This window comes from Drosophila albomicans, chromosome 2R (assembly GCF_009650485.2).
Source record: "Drosophila albomicans strain 15112-1751.03 chromosome 2R, ASM965048v2, whole genome shotgun sequence".
Classification (NCBI taxonomy): Eukaryota; Metazoa; Arthropoda; class Insecta; order Diptera; family Drosophilidae; genus Drosophila; species Drosophila albomicans.
This window is the reverse complement of record NC_047631.2, coordinates 34,079,450-34,101,647: the sequence shown is the minus strand read 5'-3', so window position 1 is coordinate 34,101,647 and position 22,198 is coordinate 34,079,450. Positions and strand designations below refer to the sequence as shown.

Here is a 22,198-nt window from a genome sequence, read left to right as displayed (position 1 = left end):
ATTCATATACTATATCTACATTGAGAAAAAAAACTATACAATGCAGTATTATTCCCAAATTATACCGCAAAATATATCGAAAGGTATATTTGGTATATTGAAATATATACTATATCTATGTATATATTGATATACCAGATTTTATTAATCCCAAAATACACCAAATTAATATAACACAAAAATATATAGATACATATATTGCTGTATCTGTATATTCATATACTATATCTACATTGAAAATATACCAAAGAGTACAAAAATATTCCAGATTGTCAGAAAAAGAAACAAAGACACAAAGTTATAACACCCTTTTACCCTATGGGTAGCGGGTATAAAAAGAGAAATTAGTTTTGAGAATATCGATGTTTTACACCTTCGGTTTTACCACCTTTTTGGCGTCATAAAACGCATCATAAATGGATGCATAATGTGTGCAGCTGCAGAAAAACTATTTATTGATTTATTTTCTTCAGCCACATGTGTGCGATGCAAATGTCCATCGTTAGCGAAGTGAGGCCGCTCTGCAAGCAGCCATAAGCCAGTCGATCATTTTTCAAGCAGATAATTATCGCCCACCAGCCAGCAGCTAACAGCAAGCAGCGAAGTAGTTAACAGAAAGCTGGCCAAAAGGCTACTGGCCTAACCGGCTAAAAGCGCGTAACGGCAACAGTTGTGTTCGCCTGTCGCTGCTGTTGGCCAATTGACCAATTGACCAATAGCTGGAGAGGATTGCTTGATAAGCGGATGCCACTTCGCTTTGAGTTTGCAGCTGTTGAACTTATGTTTCAATCGCATGCAAATGCATAATTGATTCTCCCCCTCTTCTAGCCCGTGATACACAACTTTCGAAGCAGGCCTAATGAAGTAATCAACGGACATCATCTAAAAGAAACTCCCGGACTTCGTCTGCCCGGCATTGTCAATCAAAAGCAACGTTTTTATTGGCCTGCGTTACAAACGAAATCGCATCAAGATGTATTAATCATTTCGACCACTGTTCAGCTCTTGGCATTGGCTTTGGCGTTGGCGACGAAGACATCGCTTTATCAGTGCTCGAAGATCTTTTGGCATAAGCAAACGCAAACGCAAACGCAAACGCAAGAAACGTAAAAAGCCAAATAACTTCAGGCGAGACAAGCATGATTAAAATGCGCAAAAATGGCAAACTCCAAATGGGCGCTACATGTTGGTAGCGCCAAACTCAGCTGCTGAACCAGCAACAACAGCAAGAACAGCAACAACATCACAACAGCAATGGCAACAACATTGTCGTGTGATGTACACGCGGCGCATTTCAATTCGATTTGATTAATGACAAAGCCTTAAAAGCAACTCCAACTCCAACAACGAAGATGTTGCTGATTGGCTCGTTGTCCGTTTGCCGCTGTCAACCCGCCAATTGCAATGGTTGCTGCTGCTGCTGCTGCTGCTGTTGTAGGTGCAACGTCTTAGTTAGTTTGCCGTTGCTTTTTATGACAGACTGTAAAAATAATTTGTTCAGTGCGCGAAGAGAACGCAACGCAACGAAACGCAAACGCTCATAAAGCAATCAAAATGCATGCAAAAACATAAAATACTATTTAACAGTTTCCTTTTCTTGACTTGATTAAATGCAAATCGCCAATTGCTCTTCGCCTCTTGGCGAGTAGAAAGTGTCGCTTTGTGGCCACCCACACACATGTGTGTGTGTGTGTGTGTGTGTGTGTTGTGCCACAGAAATCTGCATAAAGACTTGCCGGCCAAATAAGGCCAACCAGACTCGCATTGCTAGTGGGTGCTGCTGCTGCTGCTGCTGCTACCTCTGGGAGTGATGTTGCTGGCGTGCTGCATGCAGCCACAGCAAGAGAGCATAATAAATTTCGAATTTGCTAGGAAACTTGTATCAGAACATGTCCATCTCATGCTACCCCCACACACTCGAATCTCTCTCGCATCCAGGTGAAAATTGTGGCTGCTGCTGCTGTTGCTTTCACAGCAGCAACACCCGCAGCAACCGACAAGCAAACCACAACAACAACAGCAACAACAGCTTTGTGATTAATGTGTTAATTAAAGCCAGTTAGCTGGAACTTTTCAATACCCAGCCCCAAATTCGTGGCTTTAGAAATCGGCAGACATTAATCAAAATCAATAAGGCTGTCTCAAGACTCAAGACTCAAGACTCTGATTCAGATTCAGACTCAATGCCAACCCGGCAATAAGTTCGCAAAAGGCGAAAAGCCGAGCAAACCCCCAAGTCAAAAATTTGCATTTTAACAAGTTAATTTTTTTGTGTGCTCTTGTTGTTCTTGTTGTTGTTGTTGTTGCTGTTATCGTTGCTGTTGTCCTTCTTGCTGTTCTTAGCCCATTGCAAAACGGTAGCGCACGAATTTGGTTGCTGTTGTTGTTGCTGCTAATGTTGTTAATGCTGTTTTTACTTTCAATTGCTTTTGACTGGCGACATAATAATGAGAAACCAAACGAAAAACTGCATTCATTGCCCAAACGTGACATGTTAATTGAGTTTGTTGGTTTTTTTTTCTTCAGCTCTTTCGATTTTTCTTAGTCTGTTAGGCTGGGTGGGCGTTAACCCCAAAGAGCCGAGCCACAATTTTGACAGCTGTCTATGTCTAACGTCTATCTATCTAGTCGGGCAGTAACTTAATTTGCTGCTTTCAAAATGCATGCACAGTTAGATCACAACAAATAACATATATTTATAATAACTTAAACGTTTCAGATGCGAGCGAGACAGAGAGAGAGAGAGAGAGACGCCTCTGCCAGACAGATAGACAGACAATGAACGTTGAGCCATGATAACTATATTGATTTTTGGCAAACGAGCTGAAAAGACATTGAAACCGAGGGAATCGTGAGTCTGGCCAAACAATCAAAAGCAAATAGTAACAATAAAGCCAGAGAGCTCTTTTATGCCTTTGGTTGCTCTGGTGGTGCTTTGGTGTGGTGTGTCTGTGACGTGATCGCTGCAGGCGCCACTTGGCAGCCAAACAAAAGAGCAGGTCAGAGCACAGCACGCCAGGAATTCTGGCTAATCAGCACAAGCTACAACTCCGACTCCGACTCCACATCCAACTCCAACTCGAAGCTAAGACAAAAGGGTGGGCGCTAAGAGTTGAAGTTAGACGATCCCATGTATTCAGTTTTGAAGGCTGCCATTCATTAAAGCCATTTAACTGTTAAGCTTTGTACTTTGTAGGTAGGTGTGTGTGTGTGTCGTGTGTATGCGATTTTGTCTAGCAATTTGTTTGCTGTCATGTCAAAGTGCAATGAAAATATTTTCACTTGCCCATCAAATGGCACACAGCAAACACACAACACACAACACTTGACATGCGGCAGACAAACGTCAAACATTCCGCAATGCCACCCAAACAGCATCTTCATAAATTTGATGCTGTTGCCGTTTCACCCAACGGCAACAACGACGGCAGCAACAGCAACAGCAGCAACACTCCCACATACCCGAAACGGAGTCTCTCTTTGGCAAATATCGTGTGTTGTCTGTGGGCTCCTTGAGGCCTGGCTTCATCTTCATCGTCTTCCTCGTCTTGTGGGTCGATCAAAATTTTTGTGGCGTCGTTTTCATCATCATCATTAAATTCGTCAAGATGCAAATTTCTTGGCGTCTTCTTTGTTGTCGTTGCTGCTGATGTTGCAGTTGCAGCTGCTGTTGCTGTGGCTGTTGCTGTTGTGGTTGCTTGACAGTCGTGCGCATCTTCCTGGAAGGGGGACAGATTGATTCCAGTCGCCAGGTTGATGCATTTTCTCAACTTGTAGTGGGCGTCTTGCGGCACGTAGTCGACTACCGAGTAGACATACATACGTATATGGGCATCTATAACGCTTTGAAGTATAACTCATGCTTAGACAAACTACATAAATTGCTCGTGACTGCAATTAGACAATTGTCGCTGTCGTCAAACCCATATAGCCAAAGCCAAAGCCATGGCTCAGTAGCTAATGAATTTTTATTTGTGCTCGCATATGTCTTACAAGACAACAGCAGAGCAACAGCAACAGCAACAACAAAGTCTTCATTGTGTTGGTGTTGTGTTGTGCTGTGTTGTTGTGGGCATTGGTTGGCTTAGCTGTTGCTGTTGTTGCTGCTGCTGCCGTTGCTGCTTGTATAAATTACCATAATAACAAATTACGGATCATTAAGATTGTCAGCTACTTCGTTTCAATTAATTAACCATTAATTACAAAGCGCCTGAATGGCAGAATGTGGCAACACAAACAGTGCCTGCTAACGACAAATGCTGTGTACATGAGCCTACAGACTTCAAGCCCAAAAACCTAACAACCAAACAGCAAACAGCCAGCAGGCAGCGGGCAACGGGCCAACGAACGGCATCCAGGCAGCCATATAAGCCACGACGACAAGAAGCCAAAATTAATGCAAAAGAAGACAACAACAACAATTGTTACAGCAAGTGAAGAAAAGCACAAAAAAGCAGCTGTGCACAAAAATGCAAATTTTACAGAGTAAAACAACAGCAGAAACAGCAACAACAACAGCAACAGCGACAACGACGACAAAAAACAAACACAACAAATATGCTAAGAGACTTCACTTTCAATATAACATAGTATAAGCAAAGGATGCTATTTGTTGTTCCCTTCCATTCCCTCCCCTTCTTCTCTTTCTCCAGCCAAGCTGTTTGTCGCGTTTGCAAGTTGCACAAATTGCATTTTGCCATATAAAACACAATTTCAACTAAAGACAAAAGAAAACGCAAACAGACAACAGAAGAGTAAATGTGACAAAAGCCCAAAAACGCAAACCGAAAGTGAAACTTCGAGAGAACCGAAATGGGAAACTAGAAATTTGCATAGAAATGAATTTGCAAGAGCTACTACTACATATAAGTAGTATATCCAACTACTATAGCATGTCTATAAGTAGTAAATCTACTGCCGACTGCAGATGCTGCATCGAGTGCGAAGCATGGGAACAATTTATTTATCACTCACGAAAGCAACAAAGGAATGTCGCGACTAGCTATATTCTCTCTGAAGCATAGTCTAAAACTAATAACAAATCTATAAAATACTCGTAATAGAAAACAAGTAAGAAATCGAGTGTGCTCGACTGTGAGATACCCGAAAAAATATAACAAATGTATATACCCCAAAAATACTAAAAACATACCATATGCTATATTTGGTATTGATATAGTATTACATGTAAACATACCATTTTAAATTTTAAAATATACTAAATTAATATACTACTAAAATACTAAGAAATATACCAATGTGTATATTTGGTATATTGATATAGTACTACATGTAAAACATACCATTTTAAATTTTAAAATATACTAAATTAATATACCACTAAAATACTAAAAATATACCAATTGGTATGTTTGGTATATTGTTATAGAACTACATTCAATATATTCCATAGAGTTAAAAATTGTCAGCCATAGCAACTAAGCCCCGTAGTAAGTATAAAAAACAAAAGACTTAGGCAACGAACTTGTTAATCAACAGAAGAAGTGAAAGACATGGCTATGTTGTTTTGGCTGTTGACTCTGATCTAGGATATACATACATACTAGGGCCAGAGATGCCTTCTTCTGGCTGTTACATACATTTATAATACCCTTCTACCCTATGGATAACGGGTATACAAATACAACTAAAACTATATATAGTTGGGTTTGGTTCACGCTGTTGTGCAACCGCAAAACCGATAATTATGGAACTTCAGGTGGTTCTTATTACGTGTGTTCACGTTAGTGGTAATTGCATGCGACTGGTCGATTAAAGAATTCCACCTTCGATTTCATGTGCTAGGTGAGCCCTACTACAACTACTTTGTTACTGCATGGTTTTAGCCTGCGGCTTGGCTTTATGACAGGCCGATGACTGAGCGAGTTCGTTGCCTAAGTCTTTTGTATGATACGTGTGCGGGGGAATGCGCATGCAAATATTTGCATACATTTAGTATACGCTTGCAGTTTGCAGTTTTCAGCTTGCAGTTTACAGTTCAGTTTACTTACACACCCACTGCCATTGCCTTAGCAACACAAAGGCCTCTTTTAGATACGAGCACGATACTCGGGTGAAGCCGCAGCTCTAAATATATTACACTCTAATGTCTTTTAAACCGAAACTATAAATTTCTTATCGCACATCGAAAATCGCGCTTGCCCCTACAAGTCAAAACCGAACGTGGCCAGCGGCAGTCGTAGTCGCAGTCGCAGACGTAGTCGATGTCTTGGACACACACCCTAGTTGGATATGCAATGGCATGATATGACCATACTACACACACACTCTGCCGCTGACTCGTGCGTCATATTCAAATGCGGAGAGTCTGGGCAAGAGTCTGTAGATTGCGTTCGGCAGATAAGACAGCGCCACTGTTTTCTTTTTGGCAGTGGCCGGGAGTCGGGAGTTGGGAGTCGCATTCTTTCAAAGGCCGTTTCAGCGCGGCCGGGCTAACGGATTCGTTCGTTTTGGACCAGGAACCACAAGCTATGCATATGAAATCACATGAGTGTGTGCCATAAATGGATGGCAGGCGAGTACGTGCCTTAAAAAGTCAAATGTGCGGATAATAATTTTGATTTATTGGCACAACAGCAACAGCGAGAGTCGCAATACTTAGTTGCAATCTGTGCCAGATAACTCAATTCAACTTCGACTCCGTCTCCGTTTCATACTTGGCCATTATCAGACGCAGCCGCAACCCAAGCTCAGGCTCGGCCTACTAGAGAGGCGTGTGCTGTGTGGAGCTGCGGAGGGGCGTGTGCCTAACATGCTAATGAGCCAACATTCGGTGGACCAATCGCTGCGCAGCTTGACTAATATTCAAAACAACATCAACCTCACAGCCAACAGCAACAACAATGCCCACGTCTCAGTTTTGAGTTTCTTTTTTTTTTTTTTGGGGGGTATTTGCGTCGTTGTTTTCTGCATCTTTAGCCATGATGTTTGCATAATGTTTGCGCGAGGTACCGCAAACATTTTCCGCTTTGCGTGCGTTTTAATTATGAAACTGGGAAATCGATATGTGTTATTTGCATAAACCATTCGCACGCGCAAATAAAAAATGATGAGACTGCAGACTCCAAGCCACGAAATACTCGTCGTCATCTATCAGCTGGCCAATGGGATTGATTTATAAGCCCGTTAAGGAATGTTATTATCTGGGGGATGCCGTTGACAGGCGCCGAAAGAAAAGAAAGTCACTCGCATTACTTTCTACCGCAGTTCAGTTCAGTTCAGTTTCTGTGCACTTTTTATCAGCCTATCGCTGCGGGCAACTCCAGAGAGTCATTCATCTTGCAGTCGAGGCAGTAAAGCAGATTAAGCTGTAAATAAAGCTGCTGCTCTGTCAATCTGTCAGGCAATCCAGGCCTCATCTTCGTCCTCATCCTCATCCTCACCTCACTTCAATGCTCTTTTAATTGCAGACATTTATGTGCGCTCCATTTTGCAGATTTGTAAGATTTGTTCGGACTTACAGAAGATGTTTGCCAATTGGCAATAGGCAATTGAATTGCTTGCCCCCCGACTAATTGCTTGGGAATGCGAAAAGCGCTCTAACGGTCTCCCATCTTCTTCTTTTCGCTGACCATGCAAATTGAGATGTTGCTGCTGCTGTTGCCAGTTGTACGCACAATTAATGCCTGACAGCAGTTAGTTCGGGACACACACTCAAAGGCAATTAGGGTCGTCGTCGTCGTCGTCGACGTTGTCGTGTGGCCAAAACCATTGCGAAACATTCGCGACAAGTCTGCTCGTTGTTGGACAGGCAAACAGCCATGCAAATTGTAATTTATGTGACAAATTTTTATGTACCACATGAGGAAATTTATTGAACACTTGCGACGCGACAAAGATGCCAAAGACTCCAAAGACGAACCCCATTGGGGCATGAGTTCAACGCTAACAGGTGTTTTCTTAGCTTCTTGTTTCTCTTGTTTGTCCGTCCCAGTGTGTGTGTGTGTAAGCTCAGTGATTAGTTATGTAGCTCCGTTAAGTCCATAGTTTCGTATTCATTCATCGACTGAACGAGCATTCGATTGTCAATTTCGGTTCATTGAGTTTTTGTCATGACGGAAGCAGCTCGCAGCTCGAAGTGTTGACTCTTAACTGATGTACGCACAGCGTAATCCGAGTCATATTCAAAAGCCATTTATCATTTAAGAGGCTTAAGCCATATCATTCCAAATGCCTTTTGTCTAACAATTTGTCAATGATGCACGGTTCCGTTCGTCCGAGACACAAGAATCAACCAACGACTCATCCATTAATATAAGTCAAAATTTTGTTAAGAGCTAAGCAAAGAAACTAGTTTCTTTTTAAGTTAATTTTTGTTTGGTATTTTTTCGCCACAGCGGTGCACCGCGTCATCGAAATAGAAATCAATAAAAAAAAAATCCAAGAGGATTTCAAGAGGCAGGCAGCCACACGCATTAGACTAATTAAAATATACGAGTTTGTGGCGTGAGCATATAGCGAGATTTGCATTTAAAATCGATTCAAACATGCTTATCTCTCTCTGTGGTGAACTAAAAATACCCAAGACACCCCCACACGCAGCAGGTCAACCAGTTTATAGAGCAGCCTCATCTATCATTCTGATAGCGTGAACTCTAAGCCGGAATTCGAACTAAATTTGGAATTTGGATATCGGATTTGGATGTGGATGTGGAATTTGGAATTTGGACAATCTGTATATGTCTAATTGATGTCGCAAAAGATGAACTTACATTTTATTGCTTAGCTTAGGTTGTTTTCGATGCCAAGTGAAAGAGCTTAAGGTGCTGACTCTGACATATTGCATAGGATTCGCACTGAAACAAGACAGAGAGAAACATTAGCCAGGCAAAAGGCAAAGACAGCACATATAACATAAATATAAAATAAATAATTAAAAAGATTAAGAACAACAAACCAAAGGGTAGAAACAATAATAATAAACAAAAGGTCAAATCACAAATAAAAAACCGGTTTGACAATTTAGCAAAATTCAGAAATTAACTCTTCTTCTTCTACCCAAATACACATACACATATAATCTGTGTTTGCTCTCTTCTCTTAAGCGTTGTCGACGTCATTAAACGACGAATAAATATTTTAATAAAATCATTCTTATTTCAGCACACACATTTCCTATGCAACTGCCAAACTCAGCTCAGCACACAAAAACTTGTTGTTTGACCCAATTTCCCATTACAAATTATTGGGACAAAAGGGAATTTCGCTCCGCGCTGCAAAATGGTTTTCGTCTTGTGCCATTGTAATTTATTGCATGTTTTGCTCATTAAATTGATTTTTCGTCCCTCTGATTTTGAGTGCGAGTGTCATTGCCGGGTCGGGACTGTCAGTCGGACCGTCGGACAGTCGGACAAACAAGGAACACAGAAGCACACGAATGTCTCTCGATGCTGTTTGTTGTTTGTTGTTTGTTGTTTTCAGCACGCTCGAGTTTCATAAAAAATGCCAATTAAGCGTGAATATAAGTGCCAGATAATTTTTCAGACAGCAGCCAATGTAACCCAAATTGCCAAAAAGCCAAAACAAACCCCGAAAAAAAATAAGAGTTACAGTCCCAACTGCATATCGAAGTGAGGAAACAAAAAACATACACAACAGTTTTATGCTCTGCAAAAAGAAAGAACAAGTAAGAAAGTTACAGTCGAGTGTGCTCGACTGCGAGATACACGCTACTTATTTTTAATGATTGCATAACAGTGCGGTATTAATTTTAAAATATACCAAAAATACTATAAATATACTATATAGTGCAAAATATACCAGATTGTTAGTCAAAGCTACTAACATAACATTTGCTGTCTAAAAATTATATATTTATCTCTTATAGTCGCTGAGATCTGGGTATTCATACCAATGGACGGACGGACAGACAGACGTAGAGGACGTATTAAGAATATATATACTTTATAGGGTCGGAGATGCCTCCATCTGCCTGTTACATACATTTCCTTGAGTCACAAAGTAATAATACCCTTCAACCCTATGTTAAGAGGGTATAAAAACTCCTTTCTTTGTCAGGACATGTAACAAAACACAATGGCAAGGGAAATCTGTAATAATTATCATTATTGAAATCGATTTCAATACAACGCACTTGTGCTTATGGTTAAATGGAATGCTACTCAAGTTATTATTAAATGAGCTGAGAGACCACCCCGAACGGACGGACGGACGGACGGAGTGACGTCCTCTTGAAGTGAATCGAGTGAAATCTTCAAAGCTGCCGTCGTCATCGAGTAATAAGCCTTGCTTATCGTTCAAATGGTATGTGGAGGGCATTTGATATTCGTTTCAACTTTAGCGCCTGACACAATAAGGCAGCTTTAAAAAATATTTACAACACTCAAGTGCAGTTCAAGTGCTGGGCCAAGTCATCGATATGCCCGGCGATGTCCAACTTCGACTGCGACTCCACAGGCAAAAACGAAGGCCCCCACATAAAGAAGAACGATACAGAGTGCTTCTTCTGCGTTTTTGTGTTACTTTTATTTCATTTTCGAGCATTTTTCATTTAAAAGAGACAGCCAACTGATGTCGATGTGGATGTGGATGTCGATGTCCACTTCCATTGCCAACTCTTGGCTGACCGAGATCTGTATGTTGGCATGTGAATAGAGGTTAGTTACTTTTCTCTTCTTCTTCTTCGAACTTCGTGTGGGACTCGTCTTAATTTCAATTTCAATTTCAGCAACATCAGTTTCAGTTTCAATTTCAATTACAATTTCAATTTTAACTAGCCAAGTTAATAAGGTAATAAAAACAAGGCAATTGCGAAAGAAATAAAACGCAGTTAATACAAAGACCAAAACACAATGACGATCATAATAACAAAGTTCGAGTGCGAGTAGGAGTATGAATACACAGTATGAGTATGAGTACAATTCAATGCTGCTCTCGTGTTCAAAATGTCAACAGTCCGGGGTCGCAGCATCCCCAGGCATCTAATTTTTTTGTTGGATTTTAGTTTTGCTTTTCGACTTGATTTTTTTTTTTTGTTTTATATTTCGTTTTTTTTTTTTTTTTGGGAGATGCTCGTTTATTGCCTTGCGATGCGGCTTTGATTTTGATAAATGTTTAATTAATTTTGTGCCTCAGTCAAACATTAAACTTGGCCATTTTCAGACTTAATGAACAAAAATTAACAACACACTGAGAGCGGAGAGAAACCAAGCGGAAGATCTTCAAAGTGAGTCTTTGAATCATTTCAGTTTTTTTTTTCGTTTTTGGATAGTTTTTTTTTTCCTTATATTTTTCGGGGTTTCTTAGTTTCTCGCCGTTTTACATTATGCTGGCTTCGAGTCGAGTTGAGTCGAGTCTTGGCTTGGCTTGTGTGTGGTTTAATATTATGAATGAATGTTTACATATGTGAAAAATGTTGTAATTAGTTTTTCTTCTTCTCTGCCCTCGCTGAGAGTGATTTTCAACAACAACTGCAAATTACAAGTTATTATTAATGTTAACAAGCGAAATCGCCGTGTACTTATGTGAAAACTCATTTGGCAGGGGGTCTTCATGATTTATTTATCCATCTATATATATTTGGACAGACGATACATACTCGAAACATATGCTGTACATTAATGTCTGTTCTTGATTTATGTGAGCATGGCTTGATTTGTTACATAAACCGCACTCAGCACTCAAGCTCTAAGCAAGTGGGTCAACTGTCCCCTGGGTCAGACGGTGAGTATTGATGAAAACTGGCAACTTAACGCGCAATCTGTGAGTCTGTGAGCGGTAGCTGGTGAAGAGTACATAGAATTCGAAATCAAAACGTTCCACAGTAATTATGCAAAAGATTTTCGAGTAAAGCTCATTGCACAAGCACGGTTGAAGTTGAAGCCTCGCTGCTACTCACAACTCACTACAGTTTAGGCCCATCAACTACAACGAATGCAACGACAACAACACGAGCTCGTAAAATATGCAAAATGTGTGCCAGGCCGTGCAGTAGACAACCGACAACCGACAATCGACAATCAACAGCGAAAAGCGAACAGCGAACAGCGAATAGTCGACAACCGACAACCGACAGTGAGCAGTCGGCAGTCCGTTAACGACTTGTGTCAATAAAAATCAAGCAAAGCACTGCAAATGCATTCATGGATGTACTCACTACGAATACGAATACGAATACGAGTGCATATTCTGCAGCAGGTTGAACGCTGCCTCCGTTGTTGCACTTGTTCTACTCATCGTTGTTTGGTTGGTGTTGATGTTGTTGCAGCTGGCAGGAAAAATCGAAGAATGTCTAGACAGCAGACAGCCAAAGTCACTTCACATTGCAGCTTTGCTTCCTGACTGCCTGCCTGCCTGACTGCCAGCCTCTAACGGACGAGCAATGATTGTGAAGATGTGGATATGGATTTTGCTGACTGTAGCTCTGTTGTAGCTTTTTGTTGTTTTGTTTTGTCGGTGCAACAAGTATTGCAAAGACTTGCGCAAAAACGTATTAGTTGCGGCACATACTCGTAAATATTATTGCCAAGCCAAACCGAGCTAAGCCAAAAGCCAAGGATAGCGAATGAGTTGCAACTAAATGCAGAAATGCAATAAATTCTTTAATATATCGAATACAAATCGTTTAAAGCTCGCCCATTGTCTTCAGGATATTAAGCATAAACCGAAGGTTTCATATTCATGAGAAAACAAGTAAGAAAGGTATTGGCGAGTGTGCTCGACTCTGAGATACCTGCTACCGAAAAATACTGAAAATATACCATCTGCTATATTTGATATATTGGTATATTACTACATTCAAAATATATCATTTAAAATGAAATGAAAATATACCAAATTAATATACCACAAAAATACCAAAAGGCTTTATTTGGTATTTTGATATATTTTGAAAATATACCAAATTAATATACCAAAAATACCAAAAGGCTTTATTTGGAATTTTGATATATTTTGAAAATATACCAAATTAATATACCACAAAAATACCAAAAGGTTTTATTTAGTATTTCGAAATAGCACTACATTCAAAATATACCAAAATATACCAGTTTATCCGCCAAAGCTGACCCTTTTGCCCTATAAAAAACAAAAGACTTAGGCAACGAACTTGTCAATCAACAACATGTGTACTTAATGGAATGCAGGAAGCCCAAAGGGCACATTGCATGAAGTTTACAGTACAGCAACAACAATTGCACTTCAAGCATCAACAATAGAAAATGAAGTAAATAAATAAATGAAACGAAAATCAAAAGCGGGCAAAAGTTCTCAGCGTCAGAGTAACAATTTATGACACATGCTCTTGTTGTTGGTGTTGCTGTGTGCCAGCAACAAGCGAAGCTACTCCACAATGTCGACAACGACGACGACGACGACGACTGAAGTGTAACTTCCCACTGACCCAATTTACAAGCACTTAATGCCAAAAAGGAGAAGTTGTAGAAGAAATAAACAAAGACGAAAGCCAAGCTGGTAATGCATATCAAATAAAATTAAAGTAACAACAACAAGTACAACAACGAGAGCAATGGAGCAGCAACAATGCGTGCCAACAAGACGACAAAAATTATGACCAAAATAGACAAATAAAAAATTTAAATTAAAATCCAAAAACTCCCACACATAAAAGTCGAGAAAGAGACTTGAAAAAACAGGGGGGGAAAAAAAAGGTCTGTCAAAATTAAATCATTTCGGTGGCACACAACATAAACCGATGGTTAAAAGTTGATAATGATGATGCTTGGATAACGCTCGTTATTACTTTGCCTCAAGTTGCTGTTGTTGTCCAGTGCGTTGGTGTCTGGCACTGGCTTTGGCAGCGTAACAAATGCTATTTTGACAAAGTGTCTGACATGAGGAGCGTGGAAAAAAATAAAAAAGACAGACATGCGAAAGTGAGAAAATCTGAGTGCAAAATGTGTGTTTCGTGTTTCGTGCGTTGTAAGTAAGTAAGTATATAAATATTAAAATTTCTTTAGCTATTGTTGTACTCACACCAGCTGATAAACTCTAGACAGTTCGTTTCTGCCACCGTTAGAGCAATCTTGGAAGCTTGGACGGTCGAGCCGACACACACATTTAGTCCATTCCACTTGACGAGCTCGCTTCCGGTTTCATTTGAGTGAAATTTTGCGCCTGCGGCAAATTTATGTGAGAAAACAACAACTAAAACATCAACAGCAACATTTTTCATAGAAAATTATGAACGAAACTGAACAAACATCCAAGATGCAATTTGCATATTTGCCGCCTTTAGCGCTTTAACACATACTCTCGGTCCACTCATTAATAGCGTATTTGTTGTTATACTCGTATACAGCTAAAAAGCACGGGACAAGCATAAACCATCGCTCATCGACGGGTATCGTGCATTAATTATTAATATTAAATATTAGAAAAATCCATAATGGGCAAATTAATCAGTTTCGATTTCATAAGCTTAACAACTTTTGATTTGCCAAATGTATGCTATAATTTGAGAAAAACTCATTCTATGTTATTTTATGGGCCCAACAGATAATTAAGATGACAATCTTAAATTGATGAGATTAGCCAACACCGAATAGAAATCGTGAAAGCTGTGCCCAAAAATTAATAAGATGGAAAACTTTTTGGCATGTTTATTGCGCATCTTAATTGAAATTGATTCAAATAGCATTCCGCATTATTATTATTGATTTAGCTACTCTCGGTTTAATTGAATTTAAATAATTGCATCTGCTTAGTATTCATTGAGTATGCATTAAGCAGCTGCTGTCTGTGTATTAAATCTTTACAAGTTGATTTACTTGTCATATAAATAAAGTTTATAACCAGCTCGGCATTTGCCCCTATCAATATCAACTTGGAAACATAAATAAATAAATAAATTCTTGCGTTAGTAATTATTCGAGTAAGTGTCTTATCTCATCGCACAGTTGTGGCTAATGATAAATTAGACAACTCCTGCGAATTTGACATCGAAAATTTTCAATTATGAAGCCATTAATATTTACAGAAACTCTCAAAGCGAACAAATTTGATTAATTGCTTTTTTGTGGAGCTGCTTGCTTTAGTCTTTTCTATTTTCGCAAACATTTTTGCACAGAAGGTGTAGCCGGAAGATTTTTCGGCTTTGGCTTTGCCTTTGCCTTTTGCTGCGCAGTTCTAATTAGCTAATTATACGCTAAATTAGTGTATAATTATTGTGAGCTAGGCCCGAGTGACTAATATTTGCCAAAAATATATATATGTATACATTCAGATCTATACTCGACACTTGCAGTTTGGCGATTTCTCTTCTCGTTTGATTTCTATAAATCTCTTTCTAACGAGATTCGCTTTTTGACAATAGCCGAAACATAAGCATTGAAGAGTAAACTCATAACTGAAACAAAGGAAGAGCATTTAAAATTAATGAAACATGCTAAACACACATCAAAAGAGATTTTCAATCCGTTCGATGTAGTGTTATATCGCTACAAAACGATGGAGATAAAATCCAAATTTATGCCCAGGCGATAAGACGCCGTTGAAATTTGATTATTTGCTTTTTTTCTTTCTCATTTTATTTATATAAAAAATATTTTATTATATCGAACTATAGAAAATTTATAGTTGTGTGTTTTTTTTTGGCATGATTATGGCAACAACAACAACGTCCCAGGTTCGAGTATGTGGTTGTTTTTGTTTGTTCGCTGACGTCAAACAAAAGACTTGGGCAACGAACTTGCACTCACCAGTTTAAAGTTGTAGGAAATTGTATCCAATTTGAATAGCTTAATAAATCCATATAAAGGTGATCGCGGCCAGGTTATTTTTATTTCTATTTGTTTTGTTTTGTTTTTTTTTCGCTCTCTTTCTCTCTCTTAATGTATATAAATATAGATGTAGAAATTGATAACGTAGACAATAATTCTGTTGTCTGCTGCTGCTTCTTCACACTTTTGCATTAGTTTCTCACATGGCTCTCAACCCATTATGGGAATTATTTATGGCTCTCAATTGTTGGACTCACTCACACACAAATCATAGAAGTAGAAGTATTATCAACTTATCATACAATGCCATACATAATTCTTGCACTTTTCATTTCGTATGCTTTTTCAGCTCATTAAAAATTCTGGAAAATTAATTGAATTTTGCCCGCGTTAATTATCGTTAACGTTATCGCTGCCTCGACTTCCGTTTGCGGTTACGGCTTCCGTTGCGTCGCGTTGCGTTGCGTTTGGGTTTGGGTTCCGTTTTTGGTTTTGCGCGGCAAATTGGCGACAGGAGCTGCCGAGAGAGACGCCCACGACGAGCAGCAATCGTGATCGAGAGACTTTGTTTTGTCGGCCGACGGCAAAATGAACAGCGAGTGGAAGTTTACGGAAGTTGATTCCAAAACGAACAACGAACAACGAACGAACGAACGATGACAACGAACGAACGCTATTAAAGTCTCCGCTCTCCGCTTCGTGGCGCACGCAACGCACAAACACTTGAAACTGAACTAAATCTCGCCGGGCTCGGACCCGGGCCAGCAAGTCCAAGAAGTTGCTGGCTCGCAGCAGCAGCAGCAGCAACGATCGCAGCGAGCAGCAAGCTAAGCTGAGAGCATGACGGCAACACTGGAAGAGCGAGACATAAAAGTCTCTGCTGTTGGTGTGTTTCATTGTTGTTGTTGCTGTTGTGTGGACAAGCGGTAAATGATAATAAAAGCTGCCTAGGTTTTATTTTTTTCGTGGACGCTAACGTTGACGCCAACGTCGCAGTCGCCGTCGCAGTCTCCGTCGACGTCGCAGCCAGCGAAAAATCAATGAAAACGTTTCGATCTGTTGTTGTTTTTGTTAAGAGTTAGCTGTGCGCTCTTCGCGCTCTATTAGCTATTCTGATTTATATATGTATAATATATTTGTCAATTATTTTTATGTTTGTTCGTTGCCTAAGTCTTTTGTTTGCCCCCCGAAATCATTTTCGGCTGTAGCATTTCTCATTGTGCGCCTCCGATTTCGATTCGATTCTTTTTTTTCTTCTCTGTTCCGTTGATTTGTAGTGGGTTTTTGTTATTATTGTTAAATTTAAAGTATGGTTTATTTTTAGACACAGCTTTGTAACAACATTTTGTGGGGGGATTTGCATAGATAGGGCTCTCGCATATAGATTTATAAAACTGTCAACATTTGTTGCGTTGCGCCCCATAAATTGGACAATTTATGATTGGGCTTTTGATTTTTGTGAATGGATTCGGTGCAAATTTCAGAGTTTGCTAAAAATATAAACAGTTGGAGAGAAATTAAGAAAAATACCTTTTGACCTCTAGAATTTCGAAAGGCCTCCATTATGGACACGCCCTGCTCTCTAAACTTTCCAATAAGCACGATATTTTCTCACACAATTATGCTGCCCCATTGATAGTTTTTGATGTGTTTTTTCCTTCCTATTTCTTATACAATTTAACGTTCATTGATGTAGTCGCAGTCTTGTGCATCTCTTTCGCTCTTTCGTATAATTTATCAAAAGCTTTTAGTCAATGATTTCGAATTTACGATTTCGTCTCTCTAACCAAAACGAAGTTGTGACGAGTCGCTTCAATGGCCCATTGATCTGGAACTGGCACCAGGCAGCGATTGGGCACTGGGGGGGATTTGTTAAAAGCCTTTGGCTTTGACTCTGGCTTTGACTGCGTTGAACAGTTCTTTGAGTGCCGCAAACGTCGCGACCCCCATAAGCGTTCACTAATTCATTTCACTTCCACTTATTAGCTACAACATCGAACAGCAACAGCAACAACGACAACCACTTGCACCTGGCTTTTGGCTGTTAGAGTTTTGCTCCATTTAAAACATTTCAACGTCAATCAATATGCATTTTGAGCTCAATCTTCCGTTTCGATTTTCGGTTGTCGAGTTTCGTTTCGTTTTTGGCCATATCGTTTTTTTATGGCTTAATGCCGTTTGCTGGGCTTTTGAACACTTAACGCTACATTTACGGGGGCTCCATTGTGTTATTGTTATTGTTGTTGCATTGCCATTACCCTGCTTATTAGTTTGTCATATCTGCGGCTATCTCCGCTGATCATCTGTGTGTGTGTTGTCTACTCTCTATCCATTTACTCCGACTCATTTGCATCTTACAGATATTTTACAGCAGCGCATTTAAACGGCAATCGCAGCTCTTTTTCTCACCGAAACACAGAGAGAGATGTTTTTCAATTTTGAGTATTTTTTATGAATTCTTAATAATATCTTTTATGTTTGATTTGACACCTTGCGACGAGCGTTTCCAATATTAACGGTTTTTTAATTACCATCGATTCTGCTTCCCAACTTTTGCTGGTCAACAACTCGTGTTGTCTTTTGTTTTGCCTGGACAGTCAGTCGGTCAGACGAAGCTCTTCAGATTGTACAGCACAAACGATATATGTGTAGAAAAGTGAAATTGAAATTGAAAATAGAAATGAGTGTAGCTATAATAATAATAAGAATAACAATGGAGGCAGCTCATTAACTTGCCGCTTTCGTCAACTGTGCCAAATAGCGCCACGTCATGGACTCAGCCCTGCAACTTCAACCGAAAACTGGAGCTGAGTTGAGCTACCTGGAAAACACTTGCCACTTGCCCCTTGCAAGTCCATTTGCTGTGGCATGCAGCGCCCACTCAACTTGCTTCTCTTTTTCTTTCTTTCTGTTATATTTTGGGTTGGTCTGCCGCCCCGCTTGACCCATTTTGTTCGACTTGGCTCTGCTCTGCTCTGCTCTCCAATCTTCTGAGTCTGACTCTGACTTTGACTGTGGCTCATTGTTAAGTGTAACTATTAGTTCGGCCGCTGTATACGCTACGTTTCCAGGTCAACGGGGCAATCAATCATATTACAGTGTAAGAAATTTGTATACCTCAGTTGCTGCCGCACGACATGCCGCCGCCGCACATAAAATGCCGAAACACACACAAAAATGTATCAATAAACAACTAAGAATTCTGCGCACTCGTAGTGCTCGACTAGAGATTACTCTGTAATGCTAAAAGCAAACTATGCAGATGGTTTAAGGAGAAACAAAAATGTCTAATTCAACAGGAAACTAAGGTTCATCAGAAAAGAATTATAAACATCGCTTGACCTTTACGATGTCTATATTCAATTGCACTTCAATTCATTTGGGATTAAAGGATTTTAGTATTCTATTTAAAATAAGAATTATGAATAGTTGGTGAGCCTTTGGAGCTTATTTTTGCATTGCAAGAAAGTTCAGGCTTAATCTAACAATAAATCTGTAGGAAAATATAATAATAATGTAATGTATAATATAACATAAATAAACAGATACCTTAAAGAGCAATAGGGAATTAGCTTATATTTCTTTGCAGTCAATTTGACTTCAGAATTATGATTAACCCTCAATCTTTAAGATGTCTATCTTCAATTGCACTTATATTCATAATGGATTTTAGACTTATCTAATATAGAGAATAGTCAAAGCTTTTCATATTCATATTTAATGTTTGAATTATGGTTCATTAATATGATTTGAATTCCAGCATAATTTCCCATAAATTATTTGAAACTTTTCGTACATGCTAAAGAGTAAAGGTGGTTTACTCTTCATTTTTCAATTACAGTTTTCAGACTAAATCTTGTACTACATTTTTACATTACACTTTGATCGGCTGCTTACAATGATATTAAATATTTATAGCTCTGAAATTCCTTCATAATATTGTTTGATTGGTCTAGTTTTTTTTCGCGGGCAGCAGAATCCCAATTTAAATTGCTCATTGTTAAAAAAAACTGCTTAAGGCCTTTTCCGTTCTGGAAATATTTCGTGGCATTTCAAGGCATTAGTTTGTTATTTTCTCAGCATATTTCTAGGTACTTGGGCTGCGAGTATATAGAAATCAGCGCAGGAAGCGCATACCACAAAAAGCTGCACATTCATTACACTGTGTGGCTGTGGCGTGTTGAGTATGAAAATGAGTTTATTTTCGTTTATTTACTTTGAAAATGAACTTTTTCCCCATGCTCTCCGATCTCGAAGCTCTTGTTGCGGTTGTCGTTGTCGTTGTCAGAGTTGCTGTTGCTGTTGTCGATGTTGCTGCTGCTGCTTTGGCTGTTACCGTTGTGTGGTGCTGGGCGGATGTCGAGTGTTTAGCGGAAAGTGAAAAGTACTGCTTAAAATAGCTTAGTTTGCAGGTTTCGCCTTGCGGAAGTTGCCGCTAACAACGAACGAACGCTAACAAGTCAAGTTGTCTATCATAGAAAAGCAATTTCCATGCCAATGATTTATGAGCCGCTTAACCGGCCCATTACTATCTTATCTCTGGGCTATTATGTACACCATTTGAGCTGACAAAATATATTGTGCTCGAATCTAAAAAGCTGGCCGTTGCCACTGCCTCGTTGCCTGCCTTAGTGACGCTGACATGTCGCGCTTATCGCCGCAAAACTATCAACAGACAAACAGACAGACAAGAGACACAAGAGACACACAGCAAACAAAGCAAAAGCAAAACAAAACAAAACAACGCAGCAGACAAAACAAAGCCAAAACTCACTGACAAAGACTTACAGTACTCAGTGTACTCACAGTGCACAGTGTTTCTCAATTGTTAGCCACCACGCACGCGCGCGCATTTACCCAAACAACATATCCAAAGCTCGAGTTTCAGCCAAGTCCAAACATGTGCCCACATTATCCACTGGAGTGGCCACAGCAACAGCCACAGCAAAAGCAACAGCAACTGCAACTCCATCTGCAACACAGTCTTAAAGTCTCGCTCACTGTGTGGGGGTCTATGCAACTCCAACTCCAGCTCCAACTCATTGAATGACCCTCGTTAGGCCTACTGCGTGAGTTTGCCCGTTTAACTCTCTGCCTTTGCCTCTGTCTCGCTTTAGCCGCACGTCAGTCACGCTTTGTTTGGGCTGTCAAGATGACAAGTGTTTGCTTTGGACGCAGCTTGTTGCAACTTGCATGCAGCTTGTAGCTTGTAGCTTGCAGCTGGCGCTACAGCCGGCTAAACTTGACATTTGATTGTATTTTAATTAAAAAGTGCTCGAACATTCAAATAAAAGCCAAGTAAATTTATTGCAATGCGTTCAACCGGTGCGTGGTCTGCACTCCAACTCCAGCTTGAGTCTAGTTCCAGTTCAATGCTAAAAATTGGCCCGCGATCTGACTTGTCCATATCTCAAAAATTAATTCACGCAGCGTTATTATGCGCCAGCAGGGGGTGGCAAGAGGCGGCCACATTTGGCCACATTCGGCCATTTGGCTATTGGCCATATGAACACCGTCCATGACCGTGTGCCAGACCAACAATGACGACGACGACGACGACGCCTAGCGAAATGAGGTCGAAATTATTTGCAATTTATTGAAGGCAATCATAATGCTTATGAGCCGCAGTTGGTCTGTGTGTTGTGTGTGTGTGTGTTGTGGTTGCTCCGACCGCTGGTGGTTTCCAACCTGTCCATGGACATGGCGTCGATGTTTATTAGTTCTTCAGCTGCTTGCCATTGAGCCATGAAATGCCGTTTTCTAAACTTCATTTTTATACCCGCTAACCATAGGGTAGAAGGGTATTATAAATTTGTGTATGCAGGAAATGTATGCAACAGAAAGAAGAAGGCATCTCCGACCCCATAAAGTATATATATACTTGATCAACGCGAACAAAAGTGACGACAATCCCGTTTAAGTTGCTTACCCTGAGAATGTGGTATATTTTGTTTATAATATATTTCTGTATATTGTCACAATCCGGTATATTTTGGATAGATTTTGGTATATCTTTAATGTAGTAGTATAAATATACCAAATGTAAATTCTGGTATATTTTTTTTAGTAATTTTGTGGTATATTAATTTGGTATATTTTAAAATTTCAAATGTTATTTTTAATGAAGTACTATATGAAAAATACCGATTGTATAATTTGGTATATTTTTAATATTTTTGTGGTATATTAATTTAGTATATTTAGGAATTTAAAAATGTATATTTTGATAGCGATATACCAAATATATCTCTTGGTATATTTTCAGTATTTTTGTGGTATATTAATTTGGTATATTTTAAAATTTCAAATGATATTTTTAATGAAGTACTATATAAAATATACCGATTATACACTTTGGTATATTTGTAGTATTTTTGCGGTATATTAATTTCGTTTATTTTAAAATTCCAAATGACATTTTTAATGAAGTACTATATAAAATATACTAATTATATACTTTGTATTTTTAGTATTTT

General features: G+C 39.4%; 1 protein-coding gene across 3 annotated transcripts in view; it reads right to left on the bottom strand.

Moving 5' to 3' along the window:
* LOC117573899 (myb-like protein AA) overlaps positions 1-22,198 on the bottom strand; it is a 73,926-nt gene that overhangs the window by 8,110 nt on the left and 43,618 nt on the right. The window contains exons 1-2 of one of the 3 annotated variants that reach the window (XM_052007843.1): positions 15,702-15,757; positions 8,733-8,816 (exon numbers count right to left, since the gene is read on the bottom strand). The exons of 1 other annotated variant lie outside the window; for it this stretch is intronic. The gene's annotated coding sequence lies outside the window, so the exon portion shown is untranslated. Of the gene's footprint in view, positions 1-8,732; positions 8,817-15,701; positions 15,758-22,198 lie in introns of those variants that run through there. One more of the 3 variants, XM_034257407.2, reaches the window with a different exon arrangement.